The sequence below is a fragment of the Pteropus alecto genome, unplaced genomic scaffold (genome assembly GCF_000325575.1).
Source record: "Pteropus alecto unplaced genomic scaffold, ASM32557v1 scaffold311, whole genome shotgun sequence".
Lineage (NCBI taxonomy): Eukaryota > Metazoa > Chordata > Mammalia > Chiroptera > Pteropodidae > Pteropus > Pteropus alecto.
The window spans coordinates 492,641-505,028 of record NW_006431916.1 but is presented as its reverse complement, the minus strand read 5'-3'; the positions used below and the strand labels follow the sequence as shown (position 1 = coordinate 505,028).

General features: G+C 44.7%; 1 protein-coding gene, 1 long non-coding RNA gene and 1 other non-coding gene across 4 annotated transcripts in view; 2 read left to right on the top strand and 1 right to left on the bottom strand.

Annotated features, from left to right (window-relative positions):
• The window catches only part of MUC4 (mucin 4, cell surface associated), a 49,652-nt gene that overhangs the window by 258 nt on the left and 37,006 nt on the right, over window positions 1–12,388 (top strand). The window lies entirely within an intron of this gene.
• Window positions 8,715–12,388, bottom strand: part of LOC112473663 — a 14,475-nt gene continuing 10,801 nt past the window's right edge. For both annotated transcript variants that reach the window (XR_003044119.1, XR_003044120.1), the window contains exon 4: window positions 8,715–9,840. This is a non-coding gene — a long non-coding RNA (uncharacterized LOC112473663). The remainder of the gene's footprint in view (window positions 9,841–12,388) is intronic.
• On the top strand, window positions 9,160–9,278 carry LOC112473999. The gene has a single exon (XR_003044246.1). It is a non-coding gene; the product is annotated as a 5S ribosomal RNA (ribosomal RNA).

Sequence of the window (12,388 nt, the reverse complement as noted above, 5' to 3'; positions counted from 1 at the left end):
GGAAAAAAGATAGAGACAGAGAGAAGCAGAGACACGTCTGGAGGCAGCAGTGCCCTGGTTTGGGGAAACCCGTTGGGGAAATCGGCACTTATTTTGGAGAGAGAAAAGGACAGGTAGGCAGAACTGTAGAATGAGGGACAGAGAGTTGAGGAGAGACTGACACAGAAAAACAGAACAGCTGGGTAACAGAACCAGAAGAAAAACTTATATAAAGATGTAGAGACAGAGGAAAAGAGAGATGAGAAGCAGATGAATCAAAGCAAAATAGATACAGAGAGAGGAGAAAAATCAGAGGAAACAGGCAGAACTGAAAGGAAGGGATAGAACGGAAAGAAAGAGGCAGACTCGCTGGGAGAAACGAGGTGGGAACGAGAGGGCAGCTGAGATGTGGGCAGTCAACTTCATGCCTCTGATCTTGGGTTGAAAAGCCTCCTTTTGGGGGTAAGGTCCACAGGGCATGGCTCTTAGCCCTGGTACTGGCCTTGGCCTCCCACACATCCCCACTTCTCCTTCACTTCTCCTTCGCATGTGGAGCTGGGGGTAGGGTGGAAGCAAAGCCTTTCGAAGTCCCCTCTGCGTTCCCCGCTCCTCTCCTCGCCACCTTCCAAGCTGCCTCTCTGGCTTTAGGATGAGGTTTCATTCTGTATTTCTGAACGTCTGAGTCTTTTGAGAGGTTCTGGGGCCCAGGAGAGAGTGAGGGGTCAGAAACCCAAACCAAAGACGTACTCTCGGTTTCTTCCCCTGCTCAACAGGCTTAGGGGAGCTTCCACCCAAGGAATCATTTCTCGGGGAGTGGGTCAGAAGAAACAGGCTCTCTTACAGATAATAACAGACACAATGCTGGTGAAGGGGAATACTTCACCTTCTTTGAAATGTTTAAGGACTTGACTCAGAGCAAATGAAACAACCACTAACTCCTGAACTTTCCAACCACCCCCTGCCAACAACTCATCACACAGTCAGAAAACTGAGTCCAGAAGGAACCTTCAGAGCCTAGCCACTCAGAGTCTTGTCCTGGGGGTGAAATAGAGGGATGTAGAAGAAGGCATGTCCATGGGAGTCATGACCATGGGCAATGGGGAGAGGGTGGCTTGGAGTTAGGGACTCTGTGGCCTAGTCTTGGCATTGCCACTAACTGATCTGATTCCTGGAACCAGGTCCTATCATATCTCTCTCCAGGCTTTGGTTCCCCTATGTAAAAAGTAAAGAGGTGAATAGCATGACCTATGTGCTTAAGCTTTGATTTTCTGTGTTTAGAAGTCAACACAAACAGTTTTTGGTGCCAGCTCCGCACGTGATCCTATGTTAGAGTTGTCAAGCTCAAGAGGAGCCAGGAAGAGGAGCTCGGCAGAGAGGAGCTCGAAGGGGCAAGAACTGGGGTAGGAGTGAGCAGGGAAAGCCGAGGTGGGAGTGATGGGGTATGAGGGAGAGGAGGAGCAAAGGAGCATGAAGGTAGAAAGGAGTCCCCAGGACGATCCTGGAGAAGTGCAGGGATGCCCTTGACCACTGAATCCTCTGCGTTTTTGAAGGGTTTAAAATGGAGCGGGGCCAGGAAAGGAGGTAGAGTAGCCCAAGCATCTGATCGAGTACCAGAGGACCTTGGAAGGAAAAGTAGTCTCCATGAGACAGGGAGTTTGTCCCCCACATCTATTCAGGAAACTTCTGGGCAAGTGCAAACTGGTCAGTCTCATTCCCTTGGATCCCTGAGGGGAGCCTATGGGTGACCTGCCTATGTTTGAATCTAGGGTCTGTTTCCACACTCGCTGCCAGCACTCTCACCCAGGCACCACTGGAGCAGGTTCAGAGCCTCTGCCCACAAAGAGGGAGAAACCCCCGTGGGAAGGGCTTCCCGGTGGGGAAAGCCCTGGCTCTCAAATGTGAAAGATGTAAAGGAGGGTGAACACCGGCAGGCTGGATAGGGAGCCAGCGGAAACTCGGCAGCTACCAGTGGTTTCTGGCAGGAATGACTCAGAAGGAAGCCTAGAAACCCTGATTCCATGCCCTACAGTAAGGAAACTGGGTCAAAACATGCTTCAGTCTCCAATACTATCAGTGGCCCAGTAACCGAGTAGCCACCGCCCTACTGGGCCACTGGGAGGTAATGAGACTGTAGCAAGTACAGGACAGGGGAGATCCACAGTCACAGAAGGCCCCAGAGGGAAGAGTCTCCTCTCTCTCTCTCAGAGAACCTCAAATCTGTCTGTCGGTCTGAGAGAGGCCTACCTAACTTGCCAGCAAGGACATCAAAACTCTCTGCAGGGTGTTTGCCCCCAACCTCCCACCCCCAGGAAACCCTCGCTGTGCTTGGGGATACCCAAAAGGAGAGAATCCCTGAACAAGAGATTCTGACAAGAAAAGCAATCAAATTTAGGCCAATGGTTAAGCAAAATGTATAGTGAAGAGTGGGAACTTCACATCTGAAGATCCGTGTCAGCGTTGCCATTTACCAGCCCAGGGGACGTGAGAAAAGTCCCTTTAATTCAGTGTCTTCTATCAGCAAGATGGTTCAAATGGGAAGAGGCTATTTCATAGGGTTGTGGAGAGGGTAAAATGAAGTAGCATCTGGTATAATGTATAAGAGCCATGAAATCTTGTTTGAGAGATGGACCACTCCATTTTAGATCTAGGAGATTGAAGGGTGATAAGGGTGATGAAGCCAGGAATGGCATGGGCACCTCTGTTGTCTCAGAGGCATTTTCATTCATCCAAGATCCTCTAATCTCTAAAAAACCTCTCCGTCTTTCCTGTAGGTTTGTAATGTCTCAGAGGCATTTTCATTCATCCAAGATCCTCTAACCTCTAAAAAAACCTCTCCATCTTTCCTGTAGGTTTGTAATGGCCAGCTTAATTTATTCAGAATTTGGCTTATTTTACTAACCAACTAAAATAAATACCAGCTCTGCCATCAGCCAGAGGCCCTGCTTGAGCTGACACCACTGCTTCATGGTTCAGTGGCATGGTTCATGGCAATCTCCTCCACACCTTTGGTTTCTGGGCTCAGCTCCGAAGGCAGAAGCTGTCCTGGCAGTGCCTGACATGCGAGTGATTTGTGTCTTCATTGCCAGGAGAGGCCAAGAAGCGGTTAGCCTTTTATGTACATGAACAAGTGGGTTTGCTACTGTGTCTGTTCTCTGGGTTCTCAAAACCACTAAAGGCTTCAGGTGGGCACATAATGTAGCTCTCAGAGCCACTTCTCCAAAGACCAAGACTGAAGATGTGATAGGCTAACTCTCTTCTTACTTCCAGCCTGTTGTCTCGAATGTTCATCTTTCTTTCTACTAAGCTGAATTCGTGGCAAGCAGATACCTAATCATTATTGTATCCCCAGCACTGAGGAGTTGATTTGAAATGCATTCAATTTGTTGGCACTTCATAGAGGTTTAAGTACTCAATGTTTTCCTTTAGACTAAACAGGCCTCAGGAACTGGGCATCTGTGTTTGTACATGTGGCCTCCACAACCATGGCCTTGCGTATATGGAGGGCACTGGCTTGTGCTGCAGGCAGTTTAGTTCTCCACGTGTGCATTTACAGACAACTACTCTATACAGATACCCCCAATTAAATTTGCTGTTTGGGTTCTAAAAGTCTTGTCGATGGTGGGTGTGGGGGAATTCAGAATAGGAAAGAGTTCACTTGCTGAATTTCTACTTGTGCCAAGTGCTCTGGACACAAAGATCTCATGGTTCCTGCCTCCAAAGGTTGTTTAAGGCCACACGGCCCATAAGCAGGGCAGTTGGGACTAGAATCCAGTATCCCGACTCCTCATTCACTGAGTTTGCATTGCAACTCACAACCTTCCACAAACCTTCAAACCAGCCCAGCCCATTAATGGAGGAAGAACAGAAGCATTCACAACCCCTGCTGAGATATCCATTTATTCATTTGTCCATACATTTGTCACTTAAACTACTATCTAAGCAGTGCCTACCACGTACCCGAAATTGTTTTAGGGCAGCACTGTACGTACAGTGAAGGATGGAGCAAACAGGGCCCAGCCTCTTAGAGCTAAGATCTAGCATACTGAGAGACATGAAAGAATTACAGAAAAATTCCCAACTACAAATGTAGTGTTATGTTGAATAAATATTGTGATGAGAGTAAAATAGGGAGACTTTGTTTAGATTAGTAAGTCCAGGAAGGACTCTGAGGAAGTGCTGTACCTACAAGCTGAGTCTCGAAGGCCGAGTAGTAAACCAGGTGGAAGAAGGTGGCGGACCGGCAGGAAAGCATGAGCTAGGCAGGGGGAAATGTGCAGACAAGAAAGAGTTTGACCCTTTGGAGGACTTGAAAAAGGTAGGCAGGTGCTAGATCATGAAGGGCCTTGTAAGCCATGTAATGGGTTGTGGATTTTAAGAAACTAAAATGGGCAGAGAGTGAAGAGGTTTAGATAAAGGAGTGACATGATCAGATTTGAACCCTGGAATGATCGCTCTGGATGCTATAGAAGAAAATGGATTGGAAGTGGGAAAGGGTGAAATAGAAGACCAGGTAGGAACTGGCTGCAGGATTTTAGGCAGACGATGTTGTGGCTTGGCCTGGTGGTAGCAGTGGAGATCTGGAAAGGGAGTGGACAAGTGTAAAAATGGTAGCATGCAGAGGTTCTGCCCCAATAAGGACACAGTCACAAAGCTTCCTGCCTTTGCCAGGATCTCAGAAATCTGTACAGACCAAGAGAAGAGGCAGCACAGAGTGCCGTCTATTGACCTTATGTTCTAAGCTAAGCACTTTACATATTGGTTTACCATTATCTACCATCATCCCACCTTAATAGATAAGGACCCCAAGCCTCAGAGAGGTCAAGTAACTAGCCCATCACAAAGTGAATGTTGGTCAGTTTGACTGTAGAACCTATGCTCTTAACCACTCCTTGTCCTTGTCAGATTTTGCTGTTATTCGTCCATCTCAGGCTCAGAAAAGACTTTGTTAGGGGGTGTCAGAAACACCATGTCTGTCAGGAATCACCAAATCACAATGGTTATGACAATATTGCTTTCCCACTTTATTCCCTTCTCCCCCAAATCAAAGACCAGCTGACCTGTGTGCTGAGGAAACTAGAGTATCAAAAAAGTCACTAACATCATTGCAGCTTTCTCAAGCATCCCTTTCCTTATCCTTACTAGTAAACGGAACCACCCCCTTTGAGCTGACCTCAAAATTTTACGTCAATAATATCAAAGAAAGTGATTTAGAATCCATCCTTCACAGTCAGCTCCAAGGCAAGAAACTTGTCTTTGAACTTATCACCTAAGTCACACCTCAAACAATCCGCCTATCAACCAGGCATTTCTTCACCTTGGATATCACCACAGGTCATTTGACCGGGTTTTTCCCATTGTCTGGTGTGACAGAATGAAGTTTACTCTGGTGATAAGCTCAGAAGCTCCAGAACCAAGTCAAGAAGTGTCAATACCCAGCGTTGACCCTATGCTCACCAGCACAGCTTCAACTTTCTTTTTCCCCATGCCTTCCTCTCCTCAGAAGTTCAATCTCTAGCCTCCACCATCTTGATTTTGGAGGTCTTCTCTTCTTGGCCCCCATGAGAGACAGGCACACCCATCTAGCCTAGGGTTGCCCTCAGGAGTTTGGCTACCTTTTGCCTCAGTGCTAGCCACAACCGGCAGGCTGCAACCATCATGTCGGCCTCCTCTTGGCCCCAGGACCAATGTTATAGTCAAAGGAGAAACAGGTGCAACCTCATTCTCTCTCCAACCTCAGCTAAAGGAACCAAAGACCAGGGGATGGGGACACATGACTTCTTTTGTTTAACGGATGTCTATGAAATAATTCCTGTGTGCCAGGTACTACAGACATCATGTGATCAGTGATCCTAAGGGCATTTTGAGGTAGCATCTTTCCTCACCTTGAATTCTAGGAACAATAGAGAAAATATATCCAGCAATCACAATCGCAGTTCCTGTTTCCTGCAAGATAACAGCAGGAACACAAACCATTGTCGCTTGTCATAGTCCCTACAGCATCAGCTCCAACACCCATCACATCCATCGTCCTTGAGGGGCAGCTCTGGGAACTTCCCAGCTCCTAAACCCTGACCACAGAGATGCAGAAGCCTGAAATCACCCGCTGCCCAGGAAACGCTCAGAAATTTCAGTCTTTAGTCACCAAGAATTTCTGAGGGCATGACAGAGTCTTCATCTTGTCCTGGGAAGTGCAGACTTGTGTGTGAGCATCTGTGAGAGGGGCTGAGGCTGCATCCCTATGTGATGAGAATGGGGGCTATGCTGATTCTGAAGCTGAGACAAGTATAAACGGCTCTTGGCTCCCTACATAGGGTAGTTCTGCCTCCCTCCAACTTCTCTATACCTTTCAGAGCGCCTGCTGCCCATCTGGGAGTCAATTTTTTCTTCAAAGCTATTCCTATAATTAGGTGCTTGGCTCTATACTGCCCTAGGCACAACCTGGCTAAGAGCTCCATGAATCAGGAAATAAGAGCAGAAAAGTGAAACTTTGTGGGCGACATGGCTAATGGGTTCCTCACCTCCAGTTCCAGGAATAACTCAAAACAAACAAACCATGCATCAAAAATAAGTCTCTGCCCACAGTAAGTAAATCTTCACGTAAGACACAGGCTTTGTTTTCTCTTCAGGGAGTGGCTTCACCACTCTGTGGAAACGCTATCTCCCACCATCATCACCACTTCTGCCACCACTCCTTTACCCGAGTCAACAACACACCCATCACCTCCTCATACCTGTGGAGTCACTAGAAGGCCACACAAGAGAAATGATGCATATTAACATCACCAACCTTGCAGCCTGGAAAGGACTAAGGGAAAGGAGTAAGACAACTGCTGGACATCTCCCACCAGACACAGTTCAAAGGGAGAAAAACAACACCTTACTGAGTGCTCTCTGACTCCAGCGGTAGCAGAGAAACCTATGGGGGTTTCCAGGGATCAGAGGGAGGAACACCTCCACCTCAGTGCCAGCTCCAGTGCTCTCCCTGTCCCTGGATGCAGGCTCCTCCTTTGAGAGAACTTCTTAAAAACTATCCATTTTAAGCAATATCGCACATATCTTTTGACAGCAGTCTTGTCATCCCAAGGGGTCAAGAGCCATCACAACTTACTCTGACATCATCACAGAAAAGGAGACACCAGGAAAATTGGCAGAAATATCCTGCTGTCACATCAGTTGCCCCTGAAAATGTGCCAGACTTGTTCTCAGGCTCAGACCACTGAGCATGTGGCAGACCAAGAACTCAGGGAAGGTCAGTCACCATTTCTCCATCCCTTGCTTCAGCTCTCCTGAGATAGGCTTAGAAGAGCTCGACTGTGGAGAGGCCATGCACACAATGACTGTCCCATAGCTGAGCACCAGCTCACACCTTCTAAGTCTTTACTCTTACCTTCGGGCCCCAGTCCTGTCACTTACAAAATATGTAATGTTGAGTAGTCACATAGCCTTTCCAAATCTCAGTTTCCTCATCTGTTAAACTATAACTAAGAGAAACTCTAAAGAACTATACAAATATGCGGCATCGACATTTTTATCATGTATAGAGTCAAAATGTGCCTAGTGAGAGAAGTACAAAAGAAATCCCTATTTTCAACTGCCTAGGTTAATTAATCACAAGTCAGTTGACACTCAAGAACTCAAAGTGAAGACGATGTCTTCCAAAGAAACCGCCTTGGTAATGGGCATTTTTTATTACAGAAATCATTCTGCAGTGCAGATAGACCCATTGACAAAATTCTTGAACACTCTTCTCAGCCACAACCAGAGGAAGGTCAGCCAGTACCAAATCACCTCTCTCTGAGGACACATGCTTCAGGATCCTTGTTTCCCTATCACAGCTGTGAGAGGATGACAGGAACCTATATCTATATCCTTGGCTCCAATAAAACAATGAGACTAGTGCCCTTAGGATCCAAGCAACTGCCTTCCAGGGCAGGCAATACAGGCAATTTCTTTTTCTTTTCTTTTTTTTAACACCTAAGGGAGTTTTAAAGATTATATATGTATTATTGGGAAACAAAATCACAAGGCAAAAAAAGTTGGGGAGCTTTGATTTAGAAAACTGGTTTTTAGTTACTTTTTCCTCCCTTGCTATAACAGCATTCTTTGTGATCTGGTAAATTGTTTTGTTTTGTTTTTTTAAAGCCTCAACAAAGTCAATATTGATCACATCAATTGGTCTGTTCAAAGACATTTGTTAGTCATAAATTATTATTCCTCCTGCCTTTCTACCATGAGCATGTACTTAATAACATACAATTTTCACGAGTTTGCCAGGTAATTGCCGCTTGGGCAATCCACCCATCCTCTGGCACAGCGCTCTTGTTTCATATTCAGCTATTTTATCAAATGGAATGGTTAGTGCTATTCAATTTTGATTTGTCCATTAGATCAAGGGAATCCTGTACATTTACGGCTATTTACTTTATTCCAAGGCTTAGGGCTATATCCCTAATCCCACAGGGCAAATATATGCCAGTTATATAAGAAATAGGAAGTGTGGGTGACTTATATAGCACTTCAAAATATATATAGTACACTGTAGTGGGTCAGTTACATCCATTATTGAGGTATATTTAGATATCTTTGACCTGATTGCATTAAAAGACTGTTTTAAAGTGGGAAACTTCCTCAAAATAGTGAAGATGAAACAAAGAAGTGAGCACTTTTACTGTACTTTATCCTTTCTGAGCAGTTTGTCTGAGGTAATAATCAAATGAGCTCATTGATTTTCCATATTTATTTTATTGTTAATACATTTCATATAATTTATAATTGATTTTAAAGAGTCATACTCTTACAGTTTTTTTTTTTTTTGGGTGGGGAGCTCATCTAACATCTTAGTTGTGAACCTAACTTTACATACTTTGTGAAGTTTCTTATGCATACTTAAATATCTTTCTACCTGTAAAAATGTAAATGTTGGATCACTCACTAATATGCACCAATATCTCTAATAGAAAAAATTAATTCAAACAGATTTAGACTAAACTGAAACGAATATTACTGGTCTTCCTGTCTCCAGTTCCCACGAGTCTGTTACACCCGGCTTCTAACTGTCTACCTTATATCTACTACACTCCTGAAAGCCCTCCAAACGTTTCTAGATCTTAGCAGTTACACAAATCTTATTCCATGAGACTCAACATAAGTATGCCTATCACAATTCGAATTACATTCAAAGTCTACGGCCATGCCATCCTGAACGTGCCCGATCTCATCTGATCTCAGAAGCTAAGCAGGGTCGGGCCTGGTTAGTGCTTGGATGGGAGACCACCTAGGAAGACCAGGTGCTGTAGGCGTTTAAAAAAAAAAAATTACGTTCAAAACTGTAAAATGATCAATTAAAAAAAAATGGCTCCCGCCCACTTCCTCTTTTATTCACTGTCGGTTCTCATCTATTTCAACAATAAGTACATTGTATTCAAAAAGATGAGGAAGGTGGTGAAGTTTGTGAAGAGAGGACCTATTTTTTCTTAAGGATACAAAGAGTGGAGTTCTTTCAGATTCATGCCAGTGAAATAATAGGGGCAAGAATAGAATCAGAGAGAATAAGAAAATAGAATTTGGAAAGGGAAAAATAAGTAATTAAGCAGACAATGAGGTAAGAGAGACAGTACAGCCACGGGATACATTCGAGGACCCATCCAGTCCACAAAGAAAGAGGTGACCTCCGACCGCAGTGCACCGGAAGTCTGCTCATCAGTCACCGGCCATGTGTAATCTGTTCAGCATGAGGAGGCTTTATGGAGAAGTGCACAATCTGGTGCTGATCTCCCAACATAAGTTTCTTCTGATGAGAAGGATCAAGTATCTCTCGAATAGTGTATGGTGGCACAGCTTGGCTCGAGCTTTGTAGATGCTCTATGGGAGAAACAATGAGACCAGAACAAATGGCATCTGCTTGGGGCAGTTGCACGTATCTTGCTGGGTGGTAAGTGACTGTGTCTCAGCCTAGGCTCTCTTCCACCCAGTCAGCCCTGACTTCACTCCTCCGCCTCCAGCTCTGGCGCCCCCCCGGAACTCGGCTCTCCCCACTCAGGATGCAGCTCAGAGTCAGCTCCCCACCTCACTGCACCCCATTTCCAGCTCTGCCTCACTTGCTCACCGGGTTCTGGCTCCCTGGGCACAGGCATTTTGTAAAGCCATTCCTGTAAGGAGGCAATATAAGAAACTCGCCTTCCTGGTTCCCCTAGTCGAAGATCAATCCAGCCATGGTGAAAGCTAAGAGTCAAGGTGGGGAATGGAGGAATCAGAAGAAGCAGTTAAGAGGCTGCTGCCATAGTTAGAGTAATGAGAGTAACGTAGCAAAGTGAACAGGGGACCGTGATGGGAGAAACATTTTAGATTAATCGTAGATGGTGCCAAACTATGATGTTTGGGATAAGAAAGGGAGAGGAATCCAAGATGGCTCAGGGGTTTCTGGCCTGCATATCTGGGGGACTGATGCTACAATTAACATAAAGAAGGAAAATAGAAGAAATAGTTCAAGAAAAAATTCACCTTCGATATGGTGCATTTGACAGGCCAGCCAGGAAATTGCTGGAAAGGTGAGTCTAGAAAATGGATGTGAAGTTAGGGTAGAATTATAGATTTGTAAGGCATGAAAGATGCAATTTAGCCAGAGAGAAAGTGTAAGAGAGGGAGAGGGCTGGAAATGATACCCATAAGGCTGACTTCTTCTGGGAGCTGAGAAGAGAAGTGGCAGAGGGAACAGAAGGAACAGAGAAAGTTGTGCGGAGAAGACTCATTCAGCTTCAAGGAGAGCAATGCCATGCGGATGTCAAGGGACACTGTTCAAAGACAGACTATTGAAGTAGTTGCTCAATAAATATTTGTTAATGAATGAATAGATGGATGGTGCCAAATTTCACAGAGACTAATGGGGCCTGAGAAGGAAATTGTTTGTGGTGATTAGGAAGGAGTTTTTTGGTAACTTTTGAGAAAAGTGGTTTTAGTGAGATGATTCAGGTGTGAGGAGTAGATGAAAAAGAGGTGAAAAGTATAGACCCCTCTTTCAGGATGCTCATGGGTGAAACAAAAGATGGGAATAAGGAGGACACAGAAGATGAAAGACTTTTATTTTAAATTAAGAGAGACCTAAACGTGATTGTCAGCAGAAGAGAAGGCGTGAGTAAAGAGACTCTTGGACAGAAAAGTAATGGACTGAGCCATCTGAGGGAGGATGGGAACAAACACAGCAGAGTGTGTGTGTGTGTGTGTGTGTGTGTGTGTGTGTGTGTGCGCGCGCGCACACACGCGTGCGCGTGCCTACAGCCTTTGAGGGGAGATTTAGCCTCTCTTCTGATGTAGGATAAGGGACATTTCCTGGTTCTGGGACATCAAAGGAAATCATGTTAAATGGCTTTAGTCTTTCTAGTGAAGTAAAAAATGAAGTGTCATAAAAAAAGGAAGGAGAGGAGGGAAGAAAAAAGGAGAGACCTGTTTCTCTCAAATATCAACTCTTTACAGTCAAATCCCTAGCTCTCTGCTCTGCAAGTATGTATTTGGCCAGAACAGCAGACGTTGGTTGTATAACAACAGACGTTGGTTGGAAACCCAAGAGCCTGACTTACACTCTGGTAAAAGACAAGGTCAGTGCATTCCAGCAAAGCTTGAGCAGCAAGAATAAGGCTGATAATATTCTTTAAAACAAAGTGTGATCAAGACCCCAGATTTCTGTGCCTTACAACTTCAATAAGGTGGTTTTAGCTGACACAAAATTTTAAGAGCAGATATTATTATTTTATTTTAAGATGTTTCTTAAAATGTGGTCCATAGACCACCTGAATCAGAATCACCCGAGGTATGTGTTAAAATGCAGATTCCTGGACCCCACCTCCATACATAGAGACTCTGGTCATGGGCCTCAGAGTACATTTTTATATGCTCCCCCAGGGATTCGAATGTACCCTATCTTTTAAGAATAACTTTCTTACCAAAAAGAACTTCTCCGTAGCCCTCCCCCGCTCACCAGGATTTCTTGCTGAAGAATAACCTACTCAAGTTTAGTAGGCTGGGTTACCTGCAAACTCTTTTTTCCTTAATAGCTAAATAATCCGTTAAAGGAGTGGCTTAAGCTATGTTGTTTTAACAGTGGTGAAAGACAAACACAATACTGTAGTTTTGATGTAACTACTGCTAATCTTTTCCTTCTAGCCCTCCCCCGCTCACCAGGATTTCTTGCTGAAGAATAACCTACTCAAGTTTAGTAGGCTGGGTTACCTGCAAACTCTTTTTTCCTTAATAGCTAAATAATCCGTTAAAGGAGTGGCTTAAGCTATGTTGTTTTAACAGTGGTGAAAGACAAACACAATACTGTAGTTTTGATGTAACTACTGCTAATCTTTTCCTTCTAGCAACAAGCCCAACAGATTTAGAGACTTATTAAGACTGCACCTGCTCTTCCCTA